The 12,909-nt window shown below is 41.8% G+C and overlaps 1 protein-coding gene across 1 annotated transcript in view; it reads left to right on the forward strand.

Annotated features, from left to right (window-relative positions):
- The window catches only part of TRIO (trio Rho guanine nucleotide exchange factor), a 325,986-nt gene that overhangs the window by 13,203 nt on the left and 299,874 nt on the right, over window positions 1-12,909 (forward strand). The gene's annotated exons all lie outside the window — the stretch shown is intronic.

Genomic DNA, 12,909 nt, shown 5'->3' on the forward strand with positions numbered 1-12,909 from the left:
AGCCCAGGTTCGAATCCCAGTAAGGGTATGGCTAGCTGATGAGAGCTAAATAGCTTGAAATAGATCTATACTAGTCTCCCTTTATTTATTTATCAGCACAAATACAACACACACCACACACACACACACACACACAACACATATACATACACACAACAACAACAAATGGTCGTTGTTGCTTTAAATGAGTGATGTACTTATCAACTGTAATTAACTTTACTATAAGAAGGAGTCGAGAGCTCACTCTTTCTGCTTGTCCTATATGCTGACGACCTGATGATGGAATGTTGAACTGCGACTGTAAGCTATTGTTTGTTCTTTGAATTGTGTTTGGACTAATATCTATATCACTGCTTGTGAGCAATTATCAGTAGTAAAGCTACTTGTTTTTACTAGCAGTGTCTGAAACTCTATTCGTGTGTTCTTACTAGCAACATTCTTTGTCTCTAGCGTACATTCCACTGCACTATTTTCTGTCTCCCAACGGAGATACCCTAACAATCCCTTTTCTTTACAAAATAAAATTCTGATTTTTTGATACTTACATTTCAGTTAAGGAAAAGAGTGTGGCCTGTATGATCCCAGATCATCTCCTTGGAGTCCCATCTAGCCACAAGGTAATGTTGTCTCCTTTTCTTAACAAAGCCTATGACTCTCCAATGACACTGTTATCACCATTTCGCCTGCTTGAGATTCCAAGTGAAACTAAGATAGGAAATAATATGAAGACAGGGAAAAGAATTTATCCTAATGATGGAAGTGCACAATCCACTCTTGGCTTCTGATTTTAATTACAAGAATATTGTGAAAAGAACAGAGAAGATTGTTACAGCAAACAATAAATGTAACAAAAATGAATGTAGAACGAAGTGTGTTCGTGTACGTTTGTTTATATGTAATATTAAGAACAACAGAGTTGGAAGAGATCTTGGAGATCTTGCGCTACAACCTTCTGCTCAAGCAGGAGACCCTAAACAGGGGTAGTCATCCTTTTATACCTACCACCCACTTTAGTATATCTGTAGTAGTAAAATTTCTAACAGCCCACTGGTTCCACAGTAATGGTGATTTATAAAGTAGAAAGTACTTTTACTTTATAAAATTTATAAAGCAGAGTTACAGCAAACCCCTACCACCCACCATGAAAGCTGGAACGCCCACTAGTGGGCGGGTAGGGACCAGGTTGACTACCACTGCCCTATACCATGTCAGATAAATGGCTACGCAATCTCTTCTTAAAACCTCCAGTGAGGATAATAGCAATAGCAGTTAGCAGTTAGACTTATATACCGCTTCATAGGGCTTTCAGCCCTCTCTAAGCGGTTTACAGAGTCAGCATATCGCCCCCACTGTCTGGGTCCTCATTTCACCCACCTCGGAAGGATGGAAGGCTGAGTCAACCTTGAGCCGGTGAGATTAGAACCGCTGAACTGCAGATAACAGTCAGCTGAAGTGGCCTGCAGTACTGCACCCTAACCACTGCGCCACCTCGGCTCTTCTTAGATAAGATAAGATATAAATAACCTTATTGTCATTTTTTTACTGTGGGCACACTGGCACACATGAAAAAGGAAATTCTGGAGTACCTACAATCTGGAAAGAAAGTCCTTCCACGGATTAATTATTCTCATTGTCAGGAATGTCTCCTTAGCACTGGTTGAATGTCTCCTTGATAAGTTTCCATCTGTTTCTGTCCTGCCTTCAGGTAGGTGTTTAAAGAATTGGTTGATCCCCTCTTCTTTATGGCAGCCCCCTTAGAATTAGAACACTGCTGTCATGTCACCCCAATCCTTCTCTTTATTATACTAGACATATCAATTTCTGCAACCATTTTCTCACGTGTTTTAGCCTCGCTCCCCAAATCATCTTCGTTGTTCTTCTCTGAAACACTTTCTAGTGTCCTTTTTGCTGTAGCCAAACTTGAAGTTTTAGTGATCTTGGGTAAAAAAGGTAAGGACCGATGATTCACTTAAGTACTAAATTCTGAAAAGTTGCATCATTTTAGGAAAAAATGTGGCGTGACTAGGAAGTGATTCATAGGCTGGTGATTTCTCACTACTTTTGTTATGCTGCTCATTGGGGCTGGGGAAATAAAACAAAGAAAATTGCTGTGGAAAATAACTTTTTGCTGCTTGAACTAATTTTCCGGTGAGATTGATGGTTCCACCACAAATCCGCGAAGCCTTTATCTGCGGAGACATAGCGCGAAGGGCTAATCGCGCCATTCGAAGCGCTAAGGAAAAATGCTGACCCTACCGCGATGACATATCGTGGAGGGCAAATCCGCGCCTTCCGAATCACTCAGCATCCTAAACCTAACCCTAAAACCTAACCCTAACCCTAACATAACCAACCCTAAAACCTAACCCTAAAGCAAACCCCTAAACCTAATCCTAACTCTTACCTTAATTTAAATCCGCTTTCTGCTGCCGCAACTGTTTTAAAGCGCCCTTCTGTCGCCGCGCTGTTGTCGCGGCGGTGATGGACGGGCGGTGATGACGTCGCGGCTTTAGCGACGCGATTTTATCACTGCTATTTGACGAGCGCAGTTTTGTCCTGCCACGACGGTGAAGGTAAATAAGTGTTCCCCAGTTCTCCCAACAGAATTGTGATGCTACACAGTTAAATAGGCTTCCAAGGTCATATTTCAACTCAGTAAATGCCAGGGAATGAAACATAAAACAATAATTGTGTCGGTGGAAAGGAGGGAAGAGTATGTTTCTTCTAAGGAATAGTTGTCATTTTTAAATGTCAAGAGAGGCGTTATGCCTGTTGCTAGTTTAGGCTCCATTATATAAGGGTTTAGATTGTAATGCATGTAAAAACGTTCACAAACACGTTGATGAAGGGAGTTTCTCTTGACCAATTCTAAATCGAACTATTCTTGTATTTTTTTTTCTTCTGCAGAGTAGTTTTCTGTGTGAGTAGGAATGGAGTCAGGAAGCAGTTGTTAGGAGGAAAAGCTATTGAGCGTTCAAAGCAGAATAGAAAAGTCACTGCTAGCTCAGCTTGCTGGACAATTTTTTACTGAAACAACTGCTCCTCATCTTACTTTCTGGAGGAAACGGCCGTCCCTTATACAGGATGAGAAGTTAATTCAGTGCATTCCAGCTAAAGAAGATGTACTGTATATCTCGAGTATAAGCCTAGTTTTTCAGCCCACTTTTGGGGCTGAAAAAAGCCGCCTCGGCTTATACTCGAGTCAGTGAAAATTGCCCGAAATGGAGGAGAAAAAGGAACGGGCCATGCCGCTGGGTGAGGCTCGTGAATGGCCCGGCGCCCCCTGTGAGTTTCCCCTCCCTCTGTGTCAGTTTGCCGCGCAGCGCGCACCGCACCATCCCCCCTCCTCACGTTCTAATGTAATGCAGGGCTGTCTTACGATTCCCCTTCCTCCCCCCTCCTGCCGCTCTGCAACGATGTCCCACCTCCTCCTTGTTATGGCAAGCAGCCACATAGCGATGTCCCACCTCCTCTGGTACAGTGATCCAATGATAGGAATCACTGTGCCGTGTGTCATAGGAGGCGGGACATCGCTCCCGCGGCTGCACGGGACATCATCATCACAGCGGGACATCAGCATCATGAGGTGAGTGAAGTATTTCATTGAATACACCGCTAGTTTACTGTTTTTCTTTGAAATAAATATTCAAAAACATTATTGGTATCTATTTTTATTTTTGAAATTTACCGGTAGCTGCGCATTTCCCACCCTAGGCTTATACTCGAGTCAATAACTTTTCCAGTTTTTTGTGGTAAAATTAGGTGCCTCGGCTTATATTCGGGTCGGCCTATACTCGAGTATATACCGGTAACTTCATTTTGACAAGCTATTATTTTTCCATAAAAGCCCAAAAATCACTGGCTTATTCATTATTTCTTTTTTTAAAAAAAAAAGAAAGAAATTGGGGTGGCTCTATGAATTGAAACGTTATGGCAGGGATGGGGAATTGTGAGTTGCATGAAAAACAGTAGAAAACAGTAACTATGGCCACGGGGAATTTGCCTCGCCCAGTTTTGTAGTAAACCACCGTCTCTTCCCTTACTTAAAGCTAATTAAGCCGAATTCCCGCTTGCTTTATTATATTTATTTCATTCGGTTTAGAGGATGCCTGACTCCAAACAACTCTGAAAAGTCCACACTTAAAAGTTTTTTTTTAAAAACACACGTCATGAATAGGGGTTGGGGAAGACCACATATAACACACCAAAGAACAAAAAAACAGTTTCGACAAGTCCTAATCCCAAGGCAAGGTAGAAAGAACTGAATATTTCAAGTACTTTCAGGACATTATCAGGGTGGGAGCCTTACAGAAGACTGGAGAGATTTTGTTCCAGGGGATAGGCACCGTAAGTGCTTGCTAGCTAGGTCCCAATAGATGACGGTGTTTAATTAATTCCCCAGGGCAGCATATTTTTTGATTCACATACCACATTAGCAATAGCAATAGCAGTTAGACTTATATCCGCTTCATAGGGCTTTCAGCCCTCTCTAAGCGGTTTACAGAGTCAGCATATCGCCCCCCACAGTCTGGGTCTCATTTTACCCACCTTGGAAGGATGGAAGGCTGAGTCAACTCTGAGCCGGTGAGATTTGAACAGCCGAACTGCAGATAACAGTCAGCTGAAGTGGCTGCAGTACAGCACTCTAACCCACTGCGCCACCTCGGCTCTTAAACCACATTATGGCTTGATGTGATAGGTGAGTGTTGTGGCCCAGCAGGAGCCATTGGAGCTGCCACCAGACTCTGACAGCGAGGGGCCCTATGAGTTGGCTCTGGAGGATGTGGAGGACCCTGGACAGGGTTCCAACACCGAGCAGGGCGCAGAGAGACTGGTTGGCCACAGGTGGTGCCTGAGCCTTGGACCAGTGGGGAGGAGACAAGGGAGAGTGATCCGGACGCCAGCAGTGAGTTGTTCCTGGATGCCCGGCACTGAAGGGCTAATAGGCGTTAGGAACAGTTGTGCAAGTACAAGAGGTGATTGCACTCAGCTGGTGGTCATTAGGCTCCTCTCCAGACTATAAAAGGACTGCTTGTGTACACGCCCCTCTTGCAGAAGTCAACGAATTGACTAAAAGTTGGAGAACTTTTGTAACTAGCTTGGCAGGCTGGATTGCTGCCAAGGTTTGTCTGAGTTGCTGCCAAGGTCCTTATCTGTTGTTATGCTTGGCTTTCAGCCACCGAGGTTTTGGTTTCTTGCTAATAAAATACATTCCAGTTAAGCTTGTTTCGGCATTCGTTACTGGATGGAGGAGGGGGTCAGAACAGGTGAGCTAGGTCATAATGTCCTGTATAGCAGCACTGTTTTGCAGTGGCTGCAATAGAGACCCAAGATGTATAACAGTGTCAGCCCGATGCCCCCACCTCTGGGCCACTACTTCTCTCCCAGTACCACCACTGCCAAGGTCTCTCAAACCTTGTACAATGACTAGCACCCCCAATTCCATATCCCAAAGCTTCAGTCATTGCTGCTACCCTGTACTTTGCTAGACTGCACTCCATTGGCCTTGCTGCCATGCTCCATAGCCTTGCCACACTGGGCTTGCTGTCCTGCTCTTCTGAATTTGCTGGCCCTGTCAGCCTTGCTGCCCTGCCATCCCCATATGACTTTCACTGTCTTTCTCACTGCTAAAGCTTTTGAACTGTCTGAAAATGACCATTGGCTTACCTGAAGGGTTATTTTTCTGGGCGCTGCGAAGGAGAGGCCAAGCATGGGTTAAATACAGCAATCTGCCCAGGACTGAATTGAAACTTTAAGCACGCCTCTGGTGCTGACCATCTTCAGTTTTTTTCAATTCAGTCAGCCCAGTGGAGGCGCTTTAAATTTCTCTTCAATCCTTGCAGGTAGCTTGGACTCTCCATTTTACCATAAGAAGTGTTTTCTTGCCTTTGTTGTCAGCAGGCTGGGTGAGCAAATTCTCTGTTTCTTTAGCAATAGCAGTTAGACTTAGATACCGCTTCATAGGGCTTTCAGCCATCTCTAAGCGGTTTACAGAGTCAGCATATCGCCCCCATAGTCTGGGTCCTCATTTCACCCACCTCGGAAGGATGGAAGGCTGAGTCAACCTTGAGCCGGTGAGATTTGAACCGCTGAAACTGCAGATAGCAGTCAGCTGAAGTGGCCTGCAGTACTGCACCCTAACCACTGCGCCACCTTAATTGGACAAATCACCCTTCTCAGCCTCCCCGGTGTCCTGGGCTCGTCCGGGCACCGCAAGGCTGCAGGCAGCTGTTGAGGGAGGCGCGTGAGTCAGAGTGCTGACGCCAGCGCGATCGCAGCCCCACTACGATCAGGCTCTCCACTGCCTGAGGTCTCCGCTGCCGCCGACCACACTCTTTTAAAGGAGCCGGCGATGAGCGTGTTGCTTCAGGGCTCCCAAAAGTTCCAGTGGCCATTTTGGGTTGCCGGACTGGCTGTTTGGAGAGTTATCTTGGGGGAAAAAATTGTCTGTCCAGCAGCTGCTTCACATTGGGCCAGGTTTGCATAAGATGAAGAAGGCAAAGGTCAGTTGGGGTAGCAGGGCCAAAGAGTGCAGGGCCAGAGAGTATGGAGCAGAAAGACCATCAAAGTTAAAGATCAGCAGAGTACAAGACAGCCAAAAAGGCAGGTGAGGAAGTTGAAAAGGAGGCAGTCCTTTACCTTATTGAGGGTCAGGATTGTGAGGAAGCAAGCCAAGAATGGCTTGGGTGCAGAGGTGGGTTCCTACTGGTTCGCACCGGTTCGGTAGAACCGGTTCGTCAATCTACCAAACCGGTTAGAAGAGGTTCCACCAGTGGACCTGGGAAAGCAGGCCACACCTACTGAAGAGGTTCCAAAATTTTTTGAAACCCACCACTGGTCCTTGGATATAATTATTCTACACTATCATGCTCATATTTATAAAACTCAGTGCCTCTGTGAAAGGTGAGGATGACTACTGCGTTTGTGGTGCAATCAGAACATTGCGTGTGTTGAAGTTGTTTTAACGCAAACCAAAGACGCCTTTTCAAAAACAAGTTTACATCATATTCTTATGCACGCCAGTGCTGTGTGTGAGGTAATTTAAGGTGGTTCTGACAAGTGTCGTTGGCACCTTCATATCCGGTCACATGGGCGGCAAGCCACTCCCATCCGTCACATGGGCGGCAAGCCACTCCCACAAAGGAGGCCATACCCACAGAGTAGGTTCGAACAATTTTTTGAAACCCACCACTGCTTGGGTGGGTCTTTGCCTAATGATTAGTGGTATTCAATTAACAATGGCAGTGGGGACTGTTAGGATTACTGTTACTAAGCAATGTGCTGTTACTAAGCATCATGTAACATGATGCTTATGACTTCACATCACGACAGAAATTTTGATGAGAATTGCCATCATATCTCAAAGACTGCCTGTATCTGAATTTCAGGTCTGGTACTGTTTCCAATTTGGGAAGGAGGATGGGTGAAGAGGGAACAGTGTTGGTGGTAAACCAATGTACTGGTATTCACTCACGGCGAGCAAACTTCAGCATGAATATAATTAAGCTAAATTGAAGTTGACTTGACCTAGGAGGGTTTTTACACTGAGAGACGATAAGACCCTGGAAGTTTTTAGGCTCTGCAACGGCTGATTGAATTTCACGAATGACAAATTTTGTTGTTAGGTTAGACTACTTAAGCCTTGAGATGATCAACATACCACTCACCCTGCTTGAATGAAAATATTTAATAGATCTAAAAAAAGAGTTGGGTTCTTTGACTTCAGCTACCTCAGTGGCGCAGTGGTTAGAGTGCAATACTGCAGGCCACTTTCGTTGACTACTAGCTGCTTGCAATTTGGCAATTGAAATCCCACCAGGCTCAAGGTTGATTCTGCCTTCCATCCTTCCGAGGTGGGTAAAATGAGGACCCAGATTGTTGGGGCAATATGCTGACTGTTGAACTACTTAGAGAGGGCTGTAAGACCACTATGAAGCGGTTATAGCAATAGCAGTTAGACTTATATACCGCTTCATAGGGCTTTCAGCCCTCTCTAAGCGGTTTACAGAGTCAGCATATCGCCCCCCACAGTCTGGGTCCTCATTTTACCCACCTCGGAAGGATGGAAGGCTGAGTCAACCCTGAGCCGGTGAGATTAGAACCGCTGAACTGCTGAACTAGCAGTCAGCTGAAGTGGCCTGCCGTACTGCACTCTACTCCCTGCGCCACCTCGGCTCTTATTGTATATAAGAGTATGGTATATAAGTCAGTTGTGATTGCTAAATTTTCTTTTCTTATGATGTGGTTCAGTACCCCAAAAATAAAGCAGGGTACGAACCCTTTAATCATTGAAAACCACACAATGGGAAAAGACTTGTAAAATTAGCCTTTCTTATCCCCCCCACTTTTTTTTCAAACATGCATCAAATGAACAGATTATGAGAGATGGATAGTGGCTTTATTTACACGAAAGAAAAAGCTCGCAAGAGATAACATTCTAAAGCTACCAATCTGTTTATCCAAGCTAATCCTTATTAAGTTGCAAGCTCATCCATTAGTGAGTTATGTCCAGTAAAGACAACTGTATGAGAAAAAATATCTAAGATGCTTACGGTGCAATTTGGTAGACAATATAGCTTTTGTGCGTTAATGGCTTTTGGAAATTGCCTGCCAAATCACTGCATGGCTGGAGATGGGTAAGTCGGGGGAATAAAACAGGAAGACTACAACACACCTAATCTGTTTTCCCCAATTACTTTTCTCCTATGAACAATGTTTGGTATTATCATTTCAGATTATTTATTTCTTCAGATACAAGATTTAAAAAAAAAAAAAACTAAGCCTTCCCTCCTACGATTAAAGCTAGTATAACAAAATTTTATAACTAATTTTGCTCACTTGTTTTCTGTGCCTTTCCCTCCCACTTCAGTTCCTCACTGTTGAGATTTTGTAACCATACTCCTTTCATTCTGCAGCAGGGGTGGGATTCAGCCGGTTCGCACCTATTCGGGGAGAACGGTTGGTAACTTTCTAAGCAGTTCGGACAACCGGTTGTTGGAAGAAATCTCATTTTGTTTTTTGTTTTTCCACTTTACAAGGTTAATCCTATAAGGAAGGCAGGGAGGAAACATTCTGGTGTGGTTTCTAGCCTAATCTTTATTGCCCTGCTTACAGAAACTGCCTCTCCGGTTAACCTTATGACATTGTAACAGTTAAGGTGAAGCGCCCATCGACCTGAGTGATGTTGAGTTGACCACGCCACCCAGTCACATGACCACCGAGCCCCACCTACCTGCTGGTCACTAGGGCAGAGAACTGGTTGTTAAATTATTTGAATCCACCATTGTTCTGCAGGCTATTTCTTTGGTTCCACAACAAAACCGCGCCTGACTAAACCGCGTCGCTGACATCATCAACAGGGCAACAACAGCGCAGAGACAGAAGCACGCTGTAAACCCTAAACCTAAACCTAACCCCCCTAAGCCTAACCCTAAACCTAAACCTAACCCTAAACCTAACCCTAAACCTAACCCTTACCTTAAGTTGAATCGGTTTGCTTTTAAAGCGCTATTTAAAGCGCCCTTCTTTCTCCGCACTGGCTGTTGTCGCCCTGTTGGTGACGTCAGCGACGCGGTTTAATCGGGCACGGCTTAGTCGAGCGCGTTTTTGACGGGTCACGATTTTCTTTTACTTTTTTACTTTTTAAGTGCCATATCGTCTCCAAAACGGTACCTTTAGATTCGTCTGGAAAAGGGATGACCATCTACATTTATTTATGTATTATTAGATTTTTTTAAAATTCTGCCTTTATCATTTTTATAAATAATTCAAGGTGGTGAACATACCAGTACATTCCTCCTCTTATTTCCCCTCACAACAACTGTGAGATGAACCATTGCCTCTCTGATAGGCCCACGTTCTTTTTTTCTAGAACTTGAGTAAATTTTAATAATAGTTTACTATAACAAGCCAATTTCAGACTGGTTAATAAAGCATGTTCAGTTTGAACAAACTGTAGTTAAGGTTGACTCCAGTCAAAATTACACCAATATGCAGTTCACTGAAGAGATAAGAATAAATCATATTCCTCCCACTCATCAAAACATGGAGAGACAATCTCTGTCGAAGGTTGCATTTATATGATACAAGAAATAAAATGTCTGATTATACTAGCTGTGATGCACTATACACGGAATCACAGGATAGTTTAAAGCTGATTATATCATTGGCCTATAGCCACTTGCTGGTTTCATGCTTAATATGTTGTCTGCTTGCCACTTCTGTCGGTTGCGTTTATTTTAGATTTGCTTTTCTGATTAGCAAGAATGAAAGTTACTATCTATCTATCTATCTATCTATCTATCTATCTATCTATCTATCTATCTATCTATCTATCTCCCTATCCATCCATCATCTATCTATCTATCTATCTATCTATCTATCTATCTATCTATCTATCTATCTATGTGTTACCTACCTACCTACCTATCTCTCATCTATCTATCTATCTTTCTTTCTATCTTTCTATCTATCTATCATCTATGTATCTATCATCTATCTATCTATTGACTATCTATCTATCTATCTATCTATCTATCTATATCTATCTATGTCATCTATATATCTATCTATCTCTATCTATCTCTCATCTATATCTATCTATCTATCTATCTATCTTTCTATCTATCTATCTATCTATCTATCTATCATCTATGTATCTATCATCTATCTATCTATATCTATCTATCTATATCTATCTATCTATCATCTTATCTATCTATCTATCGACTATCTATCTATCTATCTATCTATCTATCTATCTATCTATATCTATCTATGTCATCTATCTATATCTATCTCTATCTATCTCTCATCTATATCTATCTATCTATCTATCTATCTATCTATCTATCTATCTATCTATCTATCTATCTATCTATCATCTCTCTCTCTAACTCTATCTATCTATCTATCTATCTATCTATCTATCTATCTATCTATCTATGTCATCTATCTATCTATCTATCTATCTATCTATCTATCTATCTTCATTTTTTTCTTCCATTCGTTTGTGTCCAACTCTCAGTGGCTGCCTGAACAAATCCCTGAAGTTTTCTTGACAAGATTTTTTTCAGAAGCGGTTTGCTAGTGCTTCCTTCCTAAAACTGAGAAAAAGTGAGTAGCCCATCAGCTGGCATTTTTTCTAAGGTGGTCTAGAACTCACAATCTCCCAATTTCTAACCTGATGCCTTAATTACTATACCAAACTGGCCCCCAAACAAATGATACACAGCTCTAAAAACAAGCCAAATTGCTTTGCTGAAGAACATCTCTATGCTATCACTGGAATAAATGAACACACATCATGAAGTTCCGCTTTCCTCTCAGCAAGTATATCACCATTGTCAGCGCCCACACATAACTCTCACAAATCCAGATGAAGACAAAGAGGCTTTCTATGAGGACCTGACCAGATTATTCAAACAACTGCTGCCAGTGACAAATTTGTCACTCTGAGTGACTTCAACATAGCGATGAAAGCTGGTAAAATCGGTTTTACTGCACATGATTTAAATATACTTTCATTTAAAATCAGACTGTGCTAATATGAAACGCTTACCGTTGCTCTATTATTTCAGTAGCATTAAAATAAGTCCCTGATGAAAATAATCGTCCCGCCATGGCCTTTCATTTGGGTATCACATATCTACAACAAGTTCATTCTAGACAGTAACATGACCATGATCTCCAGTAATTTTCTGGGTTTTATATGAACCAAGATAGTGCACAATTTTAGAATTCAAGCCACCTTGAATATAAAATGCCCTGTTTGAATTTGGAGCAGTTGTTTCAAATTGGACTGTTTTAATAATTCGAAACTTTTGATCCTAAAACATTCATGATGATTGAAACAGGCGAGCTTGAACTACATTTTCAAAATGTTTGGCACATCAGTATGTAATACTGTCCATCAGTATCTCTTCTTCTTGTTGCGCCATATCTGTCATTGGACTTTGGCGATCCTATTTTTATCAACAGCCGCATGAAAATTGTTGTTGAGTTTTGGCCAAACCAGTCCCTTTAGATTTTGAAGCCATGATGTCCTTCTGCCTGGACCTCATTTGCCTTCAATCTTTCCCTGGAGGATTAAGTGAAGTACGCTGTATTTTTCTGGGTGTCGCATCACATGTCCAAAATATTCCACCTTTCGGGGTTTGTTTTTTTTAGTGTTCATTTGTTTATTAGATCTTTGGCAATCCTGGTTTGTAAAAGCCTACAAGAGGGTGACCTCTAGGTGTGTCTTGACAGTAAATAATACAACACTGCGGGGAAAGAGTGTTTCTGGTACCATTTAAGGAAGCCTTAGTGGTCCTTTCCTTAAGAACCTTCATTGGAGCTCAATTTATTTCTTTTTTTAAAATATATTTTTATTCTTTTTTAAACAAAACAACACATACAAAACAAAGCAAGAGCAGAACAAAAAACAACTTTCCTCCATTTCATCAAGCATGTGATTTGGTTACAAGTTTTTGTGCATCAATTCTTAACTTTAGGATTAACATCACTGGTTTACATTAAACATAACTGAGTATTTTGCTGTCATTGGGCATTATGTATTCAAATTACCATTAATATTCTTTCATTTGTAACAATCCTTATTTCCTTAAATTCATAATTATCTATCAAATAACAATGAGTCTTTAAAGTATTATAGTGTCACCTATCTCTAAGGAGAAAGAGCGAATATTAAAACAAAGGATTCCCATTAATTTATCATATACATTCGTATTTTCAATTGACCATAATGTCACCAATCATCCCATTATTAATTATTAATCCATATAGTGGTTAAGTATTTCAACCTTTCGCTTTTTATGCTTTTGATGATTTCCCACATATCTGTGTAAAATAATGGGCCATTTATTAGTATTATTAGTGGTAAATTCAAGAGCAAAATGGTTATCTCCT

Source organism: Thamnophis elegans, chromosome 6 (assembly GCF_009769535.1).
Source record: "Thamnophis elegans isolate rThaEle1 chromosome 6, rThaEle1.pri, whole genome shotgun sequence".
Taxonomy (NCBI): Eukaryota; Metazoa; Chordata; class Lepidosauria; order Squamata; family Colubridae; genus Thamnophis; species Thamnophis elegans.